The sequence below is a fragment of the Carcharodon carcharias genome, chromosome 28 (genome assembly GCF_017639515.1).
Source record: "Carcharodon carcharias isolate sCarCar2 chromosome 28, sCarCar2.pri, whole genome shotgun sequence".
NCBI classification, from domain to species: Eukaryota; Metazoa; Chordata; class Chondrichthyes; order Lamniformes; family Lamnidae; genus Carcharodon; species Carcharodon carcharias.
The window spans coordinates 22,565,981-22,573,061 of record NC_054494.1 but is presented as its reverse complement, the minus strand read 5'-3'; the positions used below and the strand labels follow the sequence as shown (position 1 = coordinate 22,573,061).

Below are 7,081 nucleotides of genomic sequence, written 5' to 3'. Positions count from 1 at the left end.
TGTACAAAGGAAATAGAGTCATCATCCCTAAGGAGAAGAGAGGAGAGATGCTTATGCGCATCCATGCAAGCCATCAAGGAATTGAATTGATTCTGGGGAAGGCAACAGAAGTGCTCTACTCGCCAAACATAAGCAATGAAACTAAAGACCACACTGGCCAGTGCAATGCTTGTAATGAGCACCAAGCTAAACAAGTTAGAGAGCTGTTGATGACACATGACATCCCAGACAGACCATGGATGAAGCTGAGAGTACAACTTTTCACTATAGCAGGAACTGATTATTTTGTCACTCTAAACTACTATTCTGACTGCTGGGAGGTAGACCAGCTTGTTTCAATGACAATTGGAGAGATAGTAGAATGCTTGAAAGCACACTTCAGTTATTACAGCATTCCAGGCATTGTGATGAGTGACAATGGTCCTCAGGTCACTAGTGAAGAATTCAGCAGCTTCACAAAGGATTGGGAAATACAACACTATCCATCATCTCTGCACTATCCGCAGTCAAATGGAAAGGCTGAGGTCAGTGAAAACCGCCAAACGAATCATCAAGAAATTCAGCAAATCTAGCATAGATGTATACAAGGCAGTCCTCGAGTGGAGAAACACACCAACTGATGGCATTGAAAGTAGTCCAGCACAAAGACTAATGTTGAGTTGCACCTCAGCTACTCTTCCGATAGCAAAAGTGCTACTGAAGCCAGAAGTAATAACAGGCGTGAGTGAAAAACTTAATGTGAAATGGGAGAAAGCCAAATTTAATTTGACAAGACTGCCAAACCATTGCCATATTTAAGCATTGGAGAGCCTGTAAGGCTCTCGACAGGAGTTAGCCCACATGGCAACTTGGGACATGAAGGGAGCTGTAGTTGTCACCTCGATTGTACACGGTGCAAGTGAACGACCATACAGGCTGGTGCAACCGCAGGCATATACAAACAACTAGAGAAGCTGTTCCTTCACTGCAGGTGGCCGATCAGGAAGATGGAACGTCACCGGCTACACAGAGTACAAAACAGCCATCAGTCCTAGAGGCCAACTGGTACCCAATAACAGAAATGATACAACAACAGTTATCACGGCAACAACAAGTGCCATGGGGTTAACACTTCCCAGAGAAAGAACTTCATCCAGAAAAATAGCAAATGACAGAACACACGCGTAGCATTAAGAGACCTTGAAATTGAATGACTATATGTGCAATGCATGTGTAGAGACTAACGAGGATATCAACCAGTTTGCCAATGCATGAGAACAGTTGCGGTGTAGTGAGTTACTCACAGTTGCACATGATAGTGCATGCAAAGTTGTCTGGTGTTCATTATGGAAAGGGAATTGTTTGGGTTTTGAAATGCACTCATTACTAAGTATCCTACCTGGCTTGCCACAGTCATGTGACTTCTGCCATGAGGAAACATCTGAGGGCAGCCATGTTACATTCGGTTCAATAAAGACTATTACAATAGAAAGACTGTAGATTTTGAGCTTGTAACGCCTGCACCACTATTTTGGTTCTCAGAGGAACGGCCTGTCTGGAGTGGGTAGCCATGTCTATAAGAATATAAGAACATAGAACATAAGAAAAAGAACAGGAGACAATTCAGCCCCTCAAGCCTGCTCTGCCATTCAATAGGAGCATGGCTGATCTTCTTGTGTTTCAATTTCCATATTCCCAACTACCCCCAATAACCATTGATTCCCTTGCCTAACAAGAATCTATCTACCTCTGCCTTAAAAATATTCAATGACCCCACTTCCACCGCCTTCTGAGGCAGAGAGTTCCAAAGTCGCACAACCTTCTGAGAAAAAAAACTCATCTCTGTCCTAAAAGAGTGACCCCTCATTTTAAAACAGTGCCCCCTAGGTCTGAACTCACTCACAAGAGAAACATCCTTTTGACATCCACCTTGTCAAGGCCATTCAGGATCTTGTATACTTCAATCAAATCACCCCTCACTCTTCTAAGCTCCAGTGGAAACAAGCCCAGTCCGTCCAACCTTTCCTCGTAAGACAACCCACTAATTCCAGGTGTCAGTCTAGTAAACCTCCTCTGAACCACCTCCAAGGCATTTACATCCTAAGGAGACCAAAACTGTACACAGTATTCAAGGTGCAGTCTCACCAATGCCCTATATAACTGAAGCATAACATCCTTATTTTTGTGTTCAATCCCTCTAGTAATAAAGGATAGCATTTCATTAGCCTTCTTAATTACTAGCTGTACCTGCATACTAACCTTTTCTGACTCATGTACTAGAACACCTAGATCCATCTGCACCTCTAAATTATGCAGCCATCCTCCATTTAAGTTATACTTTGCTTTTTTGTTCTTCCTGCCAAAGTGAACAATTTCACATTTTCCCACGTTAAACTCCATTTGTCAGATCTTTGGCCACTAACTCAACTTAGCTACATCTGTCTGCAGCCTCTTCATGTCCTCTTCACAACATACTTTCCTACCTATCTTGGTGTCATCTGCAAATTTAGCTACCATGTCTTCACTCCCCTCATTTAAGTCATTAATGTAAATCATAAAAAGTTGAGACCCCTGTGGGACTCCACTCGTCACAACATACCAATCCAAAAAAGACCCATTTATGCTTACTCCCTGCTTTCTGACAGCCAGCCAATCTTCTAACCATGCTAATATGTTAACCCCTAAACTATGCTCTTTTATTTTCTGTAATAACCTTTGATGTGCCACCTTATCAAATGCCTTCTAGAAATCCAAGTACAGTACGTGTACAGGCTCTCCTTTATCTATCACACATGTTACTCCTTCAAAAAACCCCAATAAATTAGTTAACATGATTTTCCTTTCACAAAACCATGCTGACTCTTCCCAATTGCCTTGAGATCTTCTCTGTTCCCAGCTACAGCCTCCTTAATAATTGATTCTAACAACTTCCCCGTGACAGATATCAAGCTAACTGGCTTATAGTTTCCTGTTTCCTGCCTCCCTCCCTTCTTGAATGGAGGGGTTATATTTGCAACTTTCCAGTCTGATGGAACCTTTCCGGATTCTAGTGAATTTCGGACAATTACACCAGCGTATCAACTACCTCATTAGCCACCTCTTTTAAGACCTTAGGATGCAGTCCATTGGGACCCGGAGACTTGCCAGCCCACAGCTCAATTTGCTCAGTACCATTTCCCTAGTGATTTCAATTTCACCAAGTTCCTCTCTCCTTTTCACCTCCTGATTTGCAGCTATTACTGAAATGTTTTTTGTATCCTCTACAGTAATCACAGAAGGAAATTATTTGTTCATTTCTTCTACCATTTCCTTATTATCTATTATTAACTCCCCACTGTCACTCTCTAGGGGACCAACATTCACGTACTTACTTTTCCTTTTTAAATACCTGTAGAAATTCTTGATATCTGTTTTTACATTTCTAGCTAGCTTCCTCTCTTTCTCTAATGTCTTTCTTCTAGTTAACATTTTAGTCATTCTCTGCCATTTGTTATATATTGACCATTCATCTGTCCTACCACTCATCTTTGCGGAATTGTATGCTTTTTCCTTAAGTTTGATGCGATCCTTAAATTTCTTTAGTTAACCATGGATCCTCCCCTGAAGATTTTTCTCTATAATAGGAATGTACTTATTCTGAATACTCTGAAATATTCCCTTAAATATCTGCCACTGCTTCTCTATTGATCTATCCTCTCGCCTAGTTTCCCAGTTCACCTCAGCTAGTTCAGCTTTCATCCCCACATCGTTGCCCTTATTTAAGTTTAAAATACTAGTCTTAGACCCACTCTTCTCCCTTTCAAGCTGGATGTAAAATCCGATCATATTGTGGTTGCTGCTACCTAGGGGTACCTTTACTCTGAGGTCATTAATTAATCCTGTCACATTTCACAATACCAAGTCTAATATAACCTGCTCTCTGGTTGGTTCGAGAACATGCTGCTCCATGAAACTATCTCAAAAGCATTCTAACATCTCATCCAGGCTACTGCCCATCTGATTTTTCCAGTTTATATGTAAACTAAAATCACCCATGATTACTGGCCTCCCTTTATCACAAGCACACAATATTGTCTCTTGAATACTTTGTCCTACACAGTGGTTACTGTTAGGGGGTCTGTAGACCACTCTCACTATGACTTTTCCCCTACTGTTCCACACCTGTACCCAAACTGATTCTAAATCCTGATCTCCTGAACCAATGTCCTCTTTGATTAATAGTGTGACCCCTCCACCTTTATCTAGCTTCCTATTTTTCTTGAATGTCACATACCCCTCAATATTAAAGACCTAATCTTTGTCATCCTGCAGCCACGTCTCCATAATTGCTATGAAGTATATTTACTTCAATGTGGGTTATCAATTCAGTTATCTTGTCATGAATGCTACATGCATTCAGAAAGACAGCCTTCGGTTTTGTCTTTTTATTACCTTTGTAGCATCTAGTCTTGACTGTTGATGTATTCTTAAATTTTTTCTCTCTGTCCCTTCCTGCCATTCTCTGACCCTTATTTCTCATATGACTATTTCGCTGTCCTGTCTTGACTTTACACCTTGAATTTCTACCTCTAACCAAGCTTGATCCCTCACCCTCTTGTTTAGTATATCCTGATGGTAAGGATATACTGGTAGCCCCCTTTTAATTTAGGCATGGGCTCCAGACAGTCCACTTAACTAACTTACCAAATGGTTCCCCAAAAGCCAGCACAGGAGTCAGAGGTGCTTGTCTATTGCAGGTTGGGGTTTTCCCACAACATGGCAGGTGTGGCAGTTTCTGCAAAACCTCACTACCTCCTTTTGGAGGTGTGGCCAGTAAAAATGCTAGCTGATGCGGGCTTGGGTTTTGCACATACCAACATGTCCTGCCATTGGGATTTCATGTGCTAACTGTAATATTTCCCCATGGTACCTGAGCAGCACCACTTCCTGGTGGATCACTGTCCACTCCTTGTTCGCAGGTCCTTCCTCATCAACCCTTCATTTTAATGTCGTAGCATTCAGGGATTGCCTCTGCCTCAGCTTCAGTTTGGGCAGTCTGAGCAAACTTTTTTTTAACAACTGGTCGGTCTGCTGAGCCGTAACTAAGGAAGATCTACTTATTACCTCCTTAGAGTCCTCTAGACTTCCAAAAAAAGGTCTCAGAAAACCAGATAGTAGGGTCATCTGTCTGCAGTGCCACTTCAGCCTCCTCTGACAGAGTTGTCTGGCCATAGACCGGGTTACCACAGAGTCAGGGCAAATGCCAGGCATTTTCTCCTGCACCTGTTCTGTCTCCCTTACCTCGGCCAGCTTCTCTGAGACTACTGGGGATGCTATTACTTTTGGCCTCCAGGTCATTGCCGAGGAGCAGGTTGACCTCATCCATAGGCAAACTGGGGACAACTCCCGGGGTCACCAGTACCGACACAAGGGCCAGGATTTTCCTTTCGTTGGGCAGGCCTGAGAGCGGCCAGGAAATGACCTGCCACTGGCGATCGGGCCCCAACCATGATTTCACGCAGGCTGGCCAATTAACAGACAGCCAGGGTGAAATGTGCACTGAGAACATCAGCGCTGCCGGGGTGGGGGCAGGTGGAGCACTAAAGTCTGTACATGCCTGGAGGAGTGAGCACTGAAAGTTCCCTGAAGGCACAGAGCTGCCTCAAGGAGCTGAAGAATTTTATAATGAGAAATGAAGATTTTAAAAATAAGGGAAACGTCCCCACACGTGACTCAGTCACATGAACAGGGACATATTAAAAATGATGTTTAAAATTTTTTTTTTTAATTGCTGTTGGAAACCTCACCCCACCTATTGCTGAGGTTTCCTAAAAAATCCAAAGGCCTCTTGGCCAACTCACCCACCCGCCAACCATAAGGTTGGATGGGCAGCAAAAAACACAGCTTAATTAATTGATTAATGGGCTTAATGGCCCTCTAAGTTTTCGGCAGGCACACTGCCAACTCTCACTGACCAAAATATCGTGTGAATGCGCGATGAAGTTGGGATGTTCGCCTGACATCATCGTGCTCTATTTAACACCTGATCGGGTCAAGCTCACACTCACCCAACAAACCTAAATTCCTGCCCAAAGTTGCACTCTAGGTGCAGCCAATATAAGGCGATGGGCATGTACCCTCCTTTAATCCCTTTACCAACACCTTAGCCCTTACTGCAACCCGTGATGGAAAGCCATGCAGTAACGCTTGGCTATCCCCTCGCTATCAGCTTACTCGCCTCGCTCTGGGGAAACGTGGTCACTCTTCCTTTGATATAAAATCCTTGTAACTCTCAGGGAATTTTTTAAACTCACCCGCACTCTCGTTAGAAGGATAGAAGGCGAGAGAGTAATAGGAATCTGATGATGATGACAAAAACATTGCTGATTGTTGTAAAAACCCATCTGGTGCTGCTGCAGTCAGAACCACAGCCTGGTCTACTATGCTCTCTGTCTGATTCCCATTTTCTGTGTGGCATTTCTGTGCCCCAAAAAATCCCACAAGTCTTTTCCCATAACCTCCAGCAATCAGCACAGAGGTGTCCTGCCTTGCGTCAGTTAAAACACATTGGTTTCTTAGCATCCCTCCTCTTCTCAGCACTATCCTTTCTGGCCCGAGGAAGGCCGCCTGTGTTCCCAGTTGTCTCTTGTCTTTTTCCATTTGTTCATCGGATGTGGGCATCACTGTCTAGGCCAGCATTTATTGCCCATCCCTAATTGCCCTTGTTCAGAGGGCATTTAAGAGTCAACCACATTGCTGTGGGCCAGACCAGGTAAGGACGGCAGATTTCCTTCCCTAAATGACTTTTTTTTTTATGGAATGCTTCACGAATTTGCATGTCATCCTTGTGCAGGGGCCATGCTAATCTTCTCTGTATCGTTCCAATTTTAGTATATGTCCTGCACCAGATGGGTTTTTACAACAATCGGCAATGTTTTTGTCATCATCATCAGTTTCCAATTACTCTCTCGCCTTCTGTCCTTCTCAGTTGGTTGGTGTTGACTAAGAAAGGGTTTCCTTTCGGATGGGGGTTTGTTGATAAACTCATAATCATCAGCTAGAGTTGCTGCCTGCCTGGCCCCTGATACTCTCTGTTTCTCTCTATGAGTTTTTAGGGGGAAGA

At 43.4% G+C, this 7,081-nt stretch overlaps 1 non-coding gene across 1 annotated transcript; it reads right to left on the bottom strand.

The window, feature by feature from the left end:
• Window positions 1–6,766: 6,766 nt before the first annotated feature.
• On the bottom strand, window positions 6,767–6,868 carry LOC121270953. Its single transcript, XR_005941645.1, has one exon. It is a non-coding gene; the product is annotated as a U6 spliceosomal RNA (small nuclear RNA).
• Window positions 6,869–7,081: the final 213 nt, after the last annotated feature.